We start from the raw sequence: 13203 nt of genomic DNA on the forward strand, positions 1-13203 counted from the left end.
GCGGGGGTGATTGAGGAGTCGGTTGTGTAGTTACCGGAATGTTAGACTAAGTTTTAATCTGTCTAACATTTCCTGGGTAACAATCCAGGTAAGTACACCTGAACAGCCCGAAGTCTCCGACTCTAGCTCAGAGTTGGTGACATTTGCAGAGGGCTCAGCACAGGGCAATTGCCCATCAAAAGTTGAAACTTTCTGTGCAATTCCCACGTAGGTTAGCCCATCAGGACATCCACAGGGTCCTGACGCACATATCAGACAATCCAGAGACTGGAAGGTTTGGGCCAATATATTTAGGAAGATGTGACTGTCAGTGGAGAATTTTAGATATGAGGGACGATTGGAAACCTTTGGTTTGTTTTCTTTCGAACAGAGGCGGCTGAGGGAAGATTTCATTACAAAATTATGAGGGGTCTAGATTGAGTGGATAGGAAGAGCCTATTTCCCTTAGTAGAGAGATTATTAACCGGGGACTTAGAATTAATGGGAAAGGATTAGAAGGAAGTTGAGGAGGGGTTTTCATTAGAAGGTGGTGGGGGGCTGCAACTCATTGTTTAAAAGAGTGGAAAAGGAAGAAGCCCTCACATCACTTAAAGACACTTGGATATGCACTTGAGTTGTTGTAATCTACAGGGCTACATAGTCCAAGAGTTGGAAAGCGGGATTAGGCTGGACTCTTCCTCAATGCCACAGTCACGATCGACAAAAGACCTCCTACCGTGCTGTAAATTTTCCATTTTTCTAAACCTTTTAACAGATTTAAATGTAGAGTACTGAGAACAAGCACAAGTATGAGTCAGAAAACTGAACCAATTAAAATTGGTCAGTTCACTTTGTCCAAATGATATAAATTACAGTGAAAGCTAGTTTTAGGTTCCTCTTCAGTTGGAATGGGGTCCAATGCATGTCATAGGACCTGGATTTTCATATTCAAAAGGCCTACTGCCTGATTCAGTTGGGTAGTCTGGTTGCCCAACATTATGCCGGGGGAAGTGGCATGAAGAACATGGTGGTGTTCCTACAATCTTTGGAGCATTACCATACCATTTTCATCAGTCAGAAGGCTTCAAAGCCTCGCACTTTGTGTGTTTGTTCTGACTTTTTTTTGTTTGCTCCATTTTGCACCATTTCTGGCAAAACTAACTTTGCAAGTGGGAATTTTCCCAAGCACAATGTTCAGAAGGGACGAAAAGAGGTCTGACAGATTAGATTCCCTGGGGAAATGCTCCATGCCTTCCCACTAACACCTCTGTAGACAAAGGCAAACTGAAACTGCTTTAATAGATTCAATTCTCATGGAAATTCCTTTACCCAAAGGAAGCCAGGCAAGCAGGCCTTGGTGATGTCACTAAGGTAAGGTTTGTGTATAGATGCAAAGTTGAGTCCTGGCTGGTTGTTAAAAAATTACATTTCCAACATATCAATACTTTATATGGTCCTGCATGAAAAGTTGCCTTTTAAGATTTTTTTAAAATCTTTCTTAATTACAGATTAGAAAATCTAGAGACAGTAACATGTCTGACAATTAATTAAATTTATTATTGTTTCAAAACATTCATCTTAAGACTACACATAGAGGAGTGCACACAGTCCTACTAGAAAGTTACCTGTAAAGAACTGCTTGGGGATCGTGAGCATGCTAATCCATACCTATTTACGTGCCCGACCAGAAATTTTTGACATCATTTTCCATCGCATGCACTCAAAATATTTAGTAACATAATTTTACATCATTTGATATCAAAAGGTGTAATGTGCAACAAGGCATCAAAAGCAATCATTAGGCCTCCCACCCCACACGCTCACTCATACCTTCCCTCCTTCCCCCGCTCAGCTGCCACTCACTCACTCATCTCCTCCATCTTCTCCACTTTCCCCCCTACCCAGGCTTCTCCAGAGGTCCCACCTCTTCCACCCCCCCACCCCGGCCTCACCCCCCACCCTCCACCCTCAGGTCCCGCACTCTCCCCTGGCAGCAGACTGGCACTCTCCTCTGGCCATGTTCTCAGCCCTCCCGTCGGCCATGGTCCCGCCCTCTCAATCCTTCCCGCAGTCCTACGCTCGGCCCTATCCAATGGCAGTGATCCACATAGGGGAGGTAGCACCATGAAACCCAGGGCAGGAAGGCTGCATATGAGCTACTAGGGGCATGGCTTCTGCATCTCCCAATGAAAAATAGAGTTAAAGGCAGGTGGCTTTGGTTCAAACATTGCTAGTGTTATGATCCCAGCTAATGTTAATGCTGGACGAGTTAGATTCCAGAGTGAAACCTGGCTTGGTAGATCCTAACTTCTTTTAAAAACCATGGAGGAAAGTTACTGAACAAATTCACAGGAGTCTGCTGATGAACTTATAGCACAAAGAATAAAATATTTATTACACAAGAAAAATGAACTATATTACACAAGACAAAAAGGCTGGAAAGATCTCAATACAAACCAAGGAAGCGCTTCAAATTCCCACTATTTCTTTATCCTAGCATTATCTTTACAGACACATAAATCAGTGAAGAATTACCACTAGCTTTACACAAAGGCTTCTCACTTGGGGCTGACACAGTTGTAAATGGTTTTCTTCTGGAGGCTTCCTGAGCATTCACTTAATGCTTCTCCCTCCCCACCCCTAACTCTTATCTCTCCCCAAAGCACACAAAAGCCGCACTCTAAACTCACAATTTACACAATGCATGCATAATATTCTGCATCAGCCGGGGCATAGAAAAATATGTGTATGATTTCATTTGATGTCAGTTGATCAACAATGAATACCTCTGAGCATTTGAAGGTAATTAAATTATGCTAAGTGATCGCAAATGATGTTGTTTGAGCACTGTGTGATTTCATTTGATATCAATTGATGACTAAGGATCTCAGTTGGTCGCTGTCGGGATGTCAAATGATGGCTAAATTATTAATTTTGAGCACAGATGATGTCAAATGGTGGCTGATTGATGACTTTTGAACACAGATGATCGCAAAGAGGTGCCATATGTTGCAAGTACAAAAGTGGCAACTGAGCATTGGCAGCTGAATGTCCTTGCACATGTGCTGCCATTCTGATCTAGGGGAAGGTAACTTGAGCCAGGATTTCCCGGTCGGCGAGCGGGGGGGCGGGGCCCACTCACCGACACGTAAAATGACGCGGGATGATGTCGGGTTGAACTCCCGATGTCACCCCGCCCCATTTCAATTTTCAGGTCGGTGGGGGCTCAGCCGAATCAGCTGTGCGCCCGCCAACCTGTCAGAGGCCAATTGAGGCCATTGACAAAGTACTTAAGGTTATTAATGGACCTGCCTGTCCAACATTAAGGTTGGCAGGCAGGCTGGGGGCCCTGGCAGGCTTAAGGAAAAGCATGAAACCTCATCCATGAGCGGGATGAGGTTTCAAGTAGGTTTTTAAATTTTTAATAAAAGTGTAACTGAAAGTGATGAACATGTCCCAACTCATATGACAGTGTCACAAGAGGGGACATGTCAGGGAACTTTTATTTTTCTACTTTTAACATTTTTTAATGTGAAGCCGATCTCCCTGAGGCAGCACTTAGGCTCAGGGAGATGAGTGCACTCTTTCGTGTGCATGCATGAAAGAGCGCACTCTTGGTTCAGGGAATCCACCCCCCGCCCGCACAGGGAGCGCATAGCGCTTCCTTGTGGACGTCATGCTGGGTGGGCCTTAATTGGCCTGCCCAGGTAAAATGGCGGCGCGCCCCAATCGGGGCTGCCGATCGGAGGCGCGCCTCCATGCGCCCGATCCTGAACTTCACCCCCCCCGCCCCCAACGGCGGGAAATTTCTGCCCTTGGAGTAGATATAGAGACCAACTATCTGCACAAGCAGCTCATGGAACACCAGCTTTACTACCACAGCAATTGATAAAAGAGGGTCAGGTGCTGTGCTGCTTTGTCATTTATCTGCAAACTTGTCAACACTTAGAGAGGCCTTTCCCTTCGTTTCTGACATCTTCTTCTAAATTCCCTCACTTTTGAGCCTTGAAAAAAGCACCTGATGGGATAAATGCCATTTGAGATTCTCCAAAAGGCCTTCAGAATTTTTGGCCCCCAATTGTGATCCTTTTAAATTTGATTTGGACCCAATTTTCATTTCCCACATTAGTGTACTCCTAAATCATTCAGGTCTGCAGTTGACATGATGAATAATTATTGAAATGAACTCACATCAGAAAATTGAGTGCTATTTGCACTTAACCTTTCAGGTTATTAATCACTTAGAACAGGTTTATACCAGCAGACAAAAATCACCTCCCTTCTGTGCCTATGCACCAATAAATTCTAAAGATACATGTTTGCATGTTAAACATGTTAGAATACACTCATGAGTTTGAATTAAAGTTTAATTACTTTGTTTAAAGGGCACACAAATTAATAGGAATCCTTTACTGAATATCCATTCCCATAGAAATACCAATTGATTTCCTTGCATTCAAATTATTTTCTAACCATGAATTATACAACAGTGTCCCATTAGTGTGCTTAAACATTCAGCTGATTTCTCATATAACAAAGCTTATAAGAAACATTTTTTGTTTCCTGAAGCTTTTTTTTGAAAAAAAAAACACAATGTGGCCCTAGGTTTTTCAGCAAAGTGCTCAGTTAACTGTCAAATCTGTTTATACTCATCCCAGAATTGTTTTAGCTCCTGTGCCCAAACGGAATAAACATTCTCTCACACATCGAAAAACAAAACCAAACTCCATACAAGCTTCTTCTATTATTTTCATTGGGAAAGGGCAATAAATGAATATCATGTAATTATAATACGCTGATGCAATTATACTGAAATAAAATGACAGCTACCATTTTGCCCAATTACTTTTATTGACGCTGCAGCACACTCAGCTGTCACAGGACTCAATATCCGATGGCAGTGCCCGAAGCACTGAGTTTTTATTCTTGCTACTATTCTTACTCTATTTCAATTAGTGGCAAAATGATTTTTGCCTTTAATATTGATCTAATAGGGTAATGTGTTACGACGTGGAAGGTGGTATTTGCCAGGCGGACCAAATCCACAAGGGAAACTTGGCCGCACTATCACAATGGTTTTGCAATTTGTATTTATTATGAGAAGATTTGTGCGCTGAATTTAGAAGTAATGAGCCCACTAACACCTTTAGAGGTTTTAAAAATTAAATTAAAACATATATTAACAAAATATTTCAAGCACATAAAGCTACAGGATTACAGCTACTTAATACTATAACAAATCCCAAAGTTCCTAACTGACCTGACTCCCAACTACACACCCTCTTTAAGGCAAAAGTCCAAAATAGATTTTAAATTTAGGCAGGTAGTCCAGCAAGTTTACTACAGCACCCACTCGACAGTGGAATTCTAAAGGTGTTTCGACAACTTTGCAGACTTCTGCAAAAGTGGCTGGAGGCTTTCTCCCCAAGGATGTTTTACACGGTCCTTTTAGATCTCGCATGGCCCCCCAGCATAGCCTTCCATCCTTCTTTATACATGTTTCTCTCTCTTTAATCTGTAAATTTCATTGCTCTATATGTCTTTGGAAATTTACTTTTCCCATAATATAAACATTATTCATGTTGCCAATATGGTCAGTACCTTTGGAAAAAATAAACATACTGCTTGGCCTTGCTTATCTTTTTAGTTGTAAACATTCTATCATCCCTTTGAAACCTAAACAATCCCTTCACTTATCTAAAAATGCAAATTTCCTTCACACCCTACATGCTGCCCTCATCCATGTTTACTCATTAGCATTTCGAATGCTTTTTACACCTAACTTCTTTTGATAATTTCAACCTTGTAATCTATCTGACTCCAATTCAATTAAATCACACAGGCAGAACCATATGCACTCACACTCAAACTTAATTTACAATAAACCACAATAATATTATGAAAAATATGATAATTTTATGGCAGCTGATAAGCATTATTCTGACAGTCCTGTGCTGCTGTTTGACAATTCTTTCTGTAGCCAAGGTTAACAAAGGAGATATTTTAGAAAGTATGGAGGGCTCAGATATTACGATACATGAGGGGTGATGTATATTGTATTATTCCATTTTACTTTATCTCCTCTCCAAAACAAATAACCAATACTTTCTTTATTCTTTTCCTTGCTCATATGCTGCTACTATAAAAAAATTCAGCTTATTTCTGATCAAATTCTCCGATCAAACATTACTGATCATGTAGAATCCAAGAGATCAATGGTAAACTTACTAGTTTGGTGGAAACCAGACTGGTGGTCAGCTGGTGATGAGGAGGTTACCCCCTGACCCTTTTGTGTCATTTCCCATTTTGACCTTCAGGGTTCAGCAGGTAGATGAGGTGCCTCCCTAAAGTAGACGTGAATTTATGCAAACTGGGGTTACTATATTGGATTTTTACGGCAGGAGAAACCACTGTGGCCCACAGAAGCAGCCTGGAGCGACAGTCCCAAGGTAAGTGTGCCTTTTCATTGTGGGGCCAGGAGAAACAAGAGTGCAACCCCAGCCTGAACTTTCCCCCTTCACTCCTGTGACACTTTGCTGAAATTTCTCCCTGTGGCCTACCCCTCAGTGTTGGTTGGTGGCCTCCCTCCCATCCTCCATTGATCTTCCATGTTCTACCCACGTTGGCAGGAAGCTGACCTGTAGATAAAGTTCAGCAACGTAAATATCTCAGGTGCCAAACTTAGGTCCAGTGAGTGTGTTTCACATACACCCTGCTCCCATCCTCCTGGCCCATCCAGAATTGGCTCATGATTAAATTGACCCTAAATGATGTATTCCACAATTGCAGATTGTTGTACCTTAATTTACAAAACAACTTAGAAAATGTTAGAATATTTTTGTCTTGCACCTTCTCTCCCAGTTGAGGTTTCCTTCTGACAATTCCAGTGTAAGGATTCAAGGGGTAGCAATATGCTCCAAGCTGGTCATGTCACATGAACCAGTTCCTTGGTGGTGCATGAGAGAAACCCCAGAGTTAGCCTTTTGTTTTAACCGCTCCCTGTGGTCATATTTCTGCCCTCTACCTGCCACCTTGCAGTGCGACTTGAAACGTCAGCTGTGGCCTTAGGAACCTGACTGCAAATTGAAACAGGTTTACCCCCTCAAAGCCGCAGATGCATTGAGCACACAGAAAGTGAAGGATAAGACTGGCGCTGTGTTATCAGGGAGGTAAAGCTACCAACCTTATTTGGGGGCAGTTAGCACCTTATTATTGTCAGGTAAAACATGTGAAAATCGGCCCCACTGCGTGAGGAACTCACCCCTCACGGACAATCCATTGTGACACAATCCCCCCCACACACATCTTCTTTTAAAATGTACCACTCTGTGTCATTACAAGGAAAGCTTAAGGGCTAAATTTTATGTCTACAAAGTATCCCACGGATGCATAAAATCCGGTGTGATGATGTTGGATCGCAAACCTTACAACATCATGCTAGTCCGCCATAAGACAGTGGATGGGTGAATGCCGAAATCAGCAGTCCATCTGCCATTTTTAAAAACCTTATTAACAAATGATTAAGCTTGTTTTGAAACCAATAGACTGCAATAAATCGTTGCCCACACCATAATACAGCGGGTGCATGGGTAATGTAGTCAGTGGGAGGTACTGAGTTTGATTTCAGGCACTGTTGAAAAAGCAGATATAGAGACTGCAGGTGGGACCAAGCCTGACTTCAGCAGAAGATTCTGCTGCTGAAGCTGTGAGGCTTGGTTAGTGTCACAAATTTTCATTTTCATAAAATTGACATGTGCATCAAGGCATTTCTTCGGGGAAGGGGGCAAAAAGAAAGTACTGTCATCAACATGAGCACTGCACCATTTGTGCTGTAAATTGGTGCCTGATATGGAAATCATCCATTCTGCTGGAGGCACATCCTCCAGTGAGGAGAAGAGGAGAGGGAGGAGGCCAGCTGGCCAGGGGCAGGTGTAGCACAAGGTGCAGGAAGGTGGGAAACCTGCTGCAGAGTGAGGGGAGGCAGCAGCAACAGGCAGGCTGAGATAGGTGAAGGCACTACCCTGTCAACCGAGTGTACAGAGTCAGGATGTCTCGCAGATGTCGGAATGACAGTGCCTCTGAAGACTTTGTCTATCAAGGGAGTTAGTCACATCCCTCTGGGACCTGCTTTCTGATGAGATGGCCTCGAATTGTGTGGGTGCCCACCTGATATCTGTGGCCTTAAAAGTCACAGTGGCATTAAACTTCTTCACCTCCAGCTCATTCCAGGCAGCATGTGGAGAGCTTAGTGGGATCACCAGCCTGCAGTCCATCATTGCATTGAGGTATTCATGGATGCCATGGTTAGGTATCATTATATATCTTTTACATGTGACAACTGTTATGAACAATGTATAATTCTAAGTTGAATTTATATGTATATTTGTGTGTTAAGAAAGGTAAAAATGGTTTTAGTTTCATTTAGGTTTTGTTTACGGACCTTGGTGCCTGGGCGTCTGGATAGACTTGTAACTGAGGTCGATTTATTGTTGCCTAGCAACAGTGATCCAGGGACACAGGCACAGAAAAGGCATGGGGTGGAGTGTGTGCCAGAGAGAGAAAAACGGGATTTGAAGCTCTCCAAGAAGAAAAACCGGAAGGCAATAGTTAACTGAATAATCAGTTATGGGACTCAGTAAAATGATCAGTTTAGTAGAGGTGCTACTGGAAGACTAAGTTTGGGGAACTCATTTGTCTGCTCTGTAGTTAAAGAAACAGTGGCCAGAATTTTCCCGTCAGCGATTTGGGGGCGGGGCCTGCGTCATCCCGGTCTATTTAATTTTTTAGGAAGGCGGGCGGACATCGAAATTAGCTGTTCGCTCACCGACCTGTCAATGGCCAACTGAGGCCATTGACAGGATCATTAAGCTCATTGAAAGACCTGCTTGTCCAACCTTAAGGCTGGTGGGCAGGTCAGGAGCCCCAGCGTGCTTCTGATATTACATGAAACCTCGTCCACTGGCGGGATGAGGTTTCATCTCAGTTTTTAAAAAGTTTATTAAAGTTTCATCATATTTATTAACATGTCCCACCTCGTGTGACAGTGTCACATGAGGGGGACATGTTAATAATGTTTTTCTTTCTCTATTTTTAAAGTTTTTTAAACATTCTGCGCTTTCCCTGAGACAGCACTTAGTCTCAGGGAGCAGTGCGCACATTGACAGTTGGGGAATCCCTCCACCCCCCCCCCCCCCCCACACAGGAAGAGCATAGCACTTCCTGTTGGGCAGGCTGCTGGATGGGCTTAATTGGCCTGCCCACTCAAAATGGCTGCCCGCCCGCCGCCGAGCCGATGGGGCCCGCCCGCCCATCAAGGTCAAAACTCTGGCCAGTGAGTGCCGTTTTTGGATGTTTGGATGTCTTGGGGAGAGATACAAGTTAAGTGAAAAGCATTAAGTGAATACTTAGGAATTCACTGGAAGAAAACTGTTTGCAACTGTGCCAGTCCCAAGTGAGAAGCCTTTGTGTCATGCTAGTGGTAACTCTTCATTGGTTTATGTGTCTGTAAAGATATTGTTAGGTTAAAGGAATAGTGGGAATTTGAATTGTCTTCTTGTATTTGTATTAAGATCTTTCCAACCTTCTTGCCTGGTGTAATATAGTTCATTTTTCTTGTTCTAATAAATATTTTATTCTTTATACCAGAGGTTCATCAGCAGACTCCCGTGAATTTGTTCAGTGGCTTTCCTCCACAATTTCAAAAAAAAAGTTAGGATCTACCAAGCCGGGTTTTATGCTGGGATCTGACTTGTCCAGTATTAACAGCAGTTGGGATCGTAACACAACTCAAGTCAAGTGTTGCTTGAGCCAGAGGCTTTGCAGCCATGGCTGGATTCCCATGGGTACAAGGGGTAATTGATTACACCCATGTAATCATAAAAGCACTGGCCGGACAGCCAAGTGCATTCATTAATAGAACAGGATACCACTCCATACATGTTAAGATTGTGTGCAATCACAATCAAAGAATAATGCAGGTGTGTGCACATTACCCGGGAAGTAGCCACAACGCATTCATCCTTAGAAACTCCAAGGGGAGAATTTTCTCCCCGTCGGGGGGGCGCTGAGCGGGAACAGGTGTGCAGCCATTTTATGTGATGCTCACCCAGAAGCGCTGAGCGCTCCCTGTGCGGGCGGGGGGAGGAGGGAGAGTCGGGGCCTGCGCTCTTTCGTGCATGCGTGCGAAAGAGCGCAGAAATCTCCCTGAGGCACAGAGCTGCCTCAGGGAGATTAGTTTGATTATTTTTATTTGAAATATAAAAAAAAATGTTCAGACATGTGCCCTCCTGTGACAGTGTCATATGAACTGGGACATGTCACTGATTTTTAATTAAAATTTTAAGTTGAATTATAAAGCCTTTTTTTTAAAAAATAAGATCTATATTTTTAATTAACATTTGGTCAGTTTTGCAGACACAGTCTTCAAGTGGATTTGCAATTCCATCTTTCAGGATGATGGGTCAAAGTGTTCTCATATTCAAAAGCTCAGGTTTGTGGAAGCTGCTCAGGTCTCTTTCAGCTTGCTGACTTTAACATTTACATCTGCGCTTTCTTTGCTTCTGCTTGGTACTGGGGCTTTTGGGCAGCCCTCACCGCTTGTGCACAGATTCGAGAGTACTGAATGTAACTCAGGCCGGCTTGCCTCCAGAACGCCACCATCTTCACTTCACTTCTTTCACCGCCTCGGCCAAAATTCATGAAACCTCATCCCACCCATGGATGAGGTTTCATGATAAATACAAAGGCCGCCTGGGCTCTTCACCTGCCGCCAACCTTAAGGTTGGACGGGCAACTATGTTAATTGTTTTAATTGGTATTTAAATGGCCTTAATAGGCCTTTGACAGTTCGGTGGGCATGTAGCCAACTCCAGTGCGCGCCCACCAAACTGAAGATCTGAATAATGCGTGGTGACGTTGGGACGCACGCCCAACGTCACCGTGCATCATTTTACACGTCAGAGAGCGGGCCCACCCCCACACGCCGACCAGAAGATTTAGGCCCAAGCTACAAGGGATATTTACCAGCCTGGAAGCTTTGAATGGCAGGCTGCTTAGCAATAAAGGATACTCTTTAAAAAGGTGGCTGATGGCTCCGGTAAGGAATTCATGGACAGAGCCTGAGCGTAGATATAATTATAGCCTCGCATCAACCACAGCCATCATTGAGCAGACCTTTGGTCTGCTTATGATGCATTTCAGATGTCACTTGACAGCTTGCCAATTGTCAGAAATAACAAGCTGGCGACACATGATTTAACGGTCACTTACCTTTTCCAATCACAACACTTTCATTACTCAATTTAGTAAACATAGATATAGCTCAGGATCCATAGATATAGCATTTCACAATGAACTGTAAAGAGGGGAAAACCATTCTTACTCACCCTTTATGCTCTTTGAACCTCCAATCTGTGGTTCATGGACCAGATTTTTGTTTCCAAATGGAGACGTAAATTGGGATGCGAAACATTTTACTTTTTTCCCCAGAGGAAAAGCAATTTTCATCTGCTATCCCAACGCTGTGCCATTTTCATGTCACCTTTTTGTGGGTCAGAAAGGCCTGTTGTGCAAAATGCACATACACCTCTTCCGAGGTTGGGGTCCCCATTGTGAGCACCAAAGGAAAATTGTACTTCCTCTGGCACACCGTTTTCATATGGCGCTGCAGGGTTTTGAAAGTCCTAAATAAAGACATCTCCTTAGAGAGGTTGTGACCACTGGGAGATGCCTGCTGAGGAGTTGAGAACATTCTGACAGGTAAATGTGAAATATTTTGACACCCTCAAAAGTTACTATTAAATGCTGCATTGAAATGTAGACATGTTTTATTTTAATGCAATGATTCATCATAGGGATCTGCCCTGCAAAGGTAAGTCGACCCTTGCATTGACCAGCAGTATGTCATTGGTGTCACGCATTACACAGGAACATAGGAACAGCAGTAGGCCATTCGGCCATTTGAGCCTGCTCTGCCATTTGATAAGATCATTGCTGATCTGGTTATGGTCTCAACTCTACTTTCCAATTACAATACTTTTCCAATTGTCAGAAGTGCCATCAGGCATTAAAAATGTAAAAGTAAGTCCCGTCACCCACTACTGTTATGATTTGTTCTGCAATTTAAAACAACTGAGAGCTCTGGCTGTTCAAAAAATCCTGCTTTTGAAAGTAAAAAAAACACTGCACTTGTTCCCCTCCATCAATTGACAGGCACTCTTTGTGGAAATGGAAATGTGATGGCATTATGTTTTGTCAGTTTCAGCTGTAAGCTTTTGTTATGAGAGCTGTAGCCATTATGAATGTTTGGCTGTGTTTTAAAAAGCTTATAATGGCTTCATCACAGTAGATGGTCCATTGATCCAAGAATGATTTACACGTTGAAGAGGCCGTAGTAACAGAATATGCCTTTGATGTGATTTCTTGTGTGTTTACAAACCTAATAAGCAATTAAAGGGTTACTTGTTTTTTACACTCGATTAAGTTCTTTTTCCAGCATCAGTGATTGGTGTTTCTCTGTCCACAGGTACTTTCAGACCCTGCTGAGCTTTTCCAGCATTTTCTGTTTTTATATCAATGATAGGTGTGTTTGATTCAGGGTTTATTAGATTGTTAAAGTTTTGTTTAATGATGAATTTAAAATAATTTGCATTGGTACTACATGGCTCATGAGGACTGCACATATTGGATACTGTGTGAGTGGCTATGGAAAATACATGATGGGGGGCATGGTGTGGCATAGGTGATCTAAAGGGGGATGGGGTGTGGGTGGGTAGGGTGAGGAGTGAGGTTCCAGGGATTTTTAAGTGATGTTGGAAGCTAGGATACTATGTTAGAGTATCGAGGCAGCCTTCTAACTAGCACAACTCCGCGCCCACACTCCTCAAGGACTCCATCATGGCTTGCAAAATGCATTGCAAACCCAAATTGAAAACAGAAAATGCTGGAAGAACTCAGCACGTCCGGCAGCATCTGTGGAGAGGGAAACAGCATTAACGTTTCGAGTCCATATTCTCTTCTTCAGAACAAATCCAATCCTGTGTGAGAAGACAAAACTCCCGGGAAAAGTCACACATTGGTAGTGTCTACACTTTGGAAGGCGCTAAAGTGCACAGGTCGGGTTTGCCCCGAGCCCACAGAAATACCTGGGTTCTCGTCTCCACTCTGCAACATGGCCACCTCCATGAAAGTTGCAGAAGTTCTGAAATGCCAACAACTTCAACAGCA

General features: G+C 43.1%; 1 pseudogene; it reads right to left on the reverse strand.

Moving 5' to 3' along the window:
• Window positions 1–10351: 10351 nt before the first annotated feature.
• On the reverse strand, window positions 10352–10667 carry LOC144696367 (ATP synthase F(1) complex subunit epsilon, mitochondrial pseudogene; annotated as a pseudogene).
• Between the last annotated feature and the right edge of the window lie 2536 nt (window positions 10668–13203).

The sequence above is a fragment of the Cetorhinus maximus genome, chromosome 22, assembly GCF_964194155.1.
Source record: "Cetorhinus maximus chromosome 22, sCetMax3.hap1.1, whole genome shotgun sequence".
In the NCBI taxonomy this organism is placed as follows: domain Eukaryota; kingdom Metazoa; phylum Chordata; class Chondrichthyes; order Lamniformes; family Cetorhinidae; genus Cetorhinus; species Cetorhinus maximus.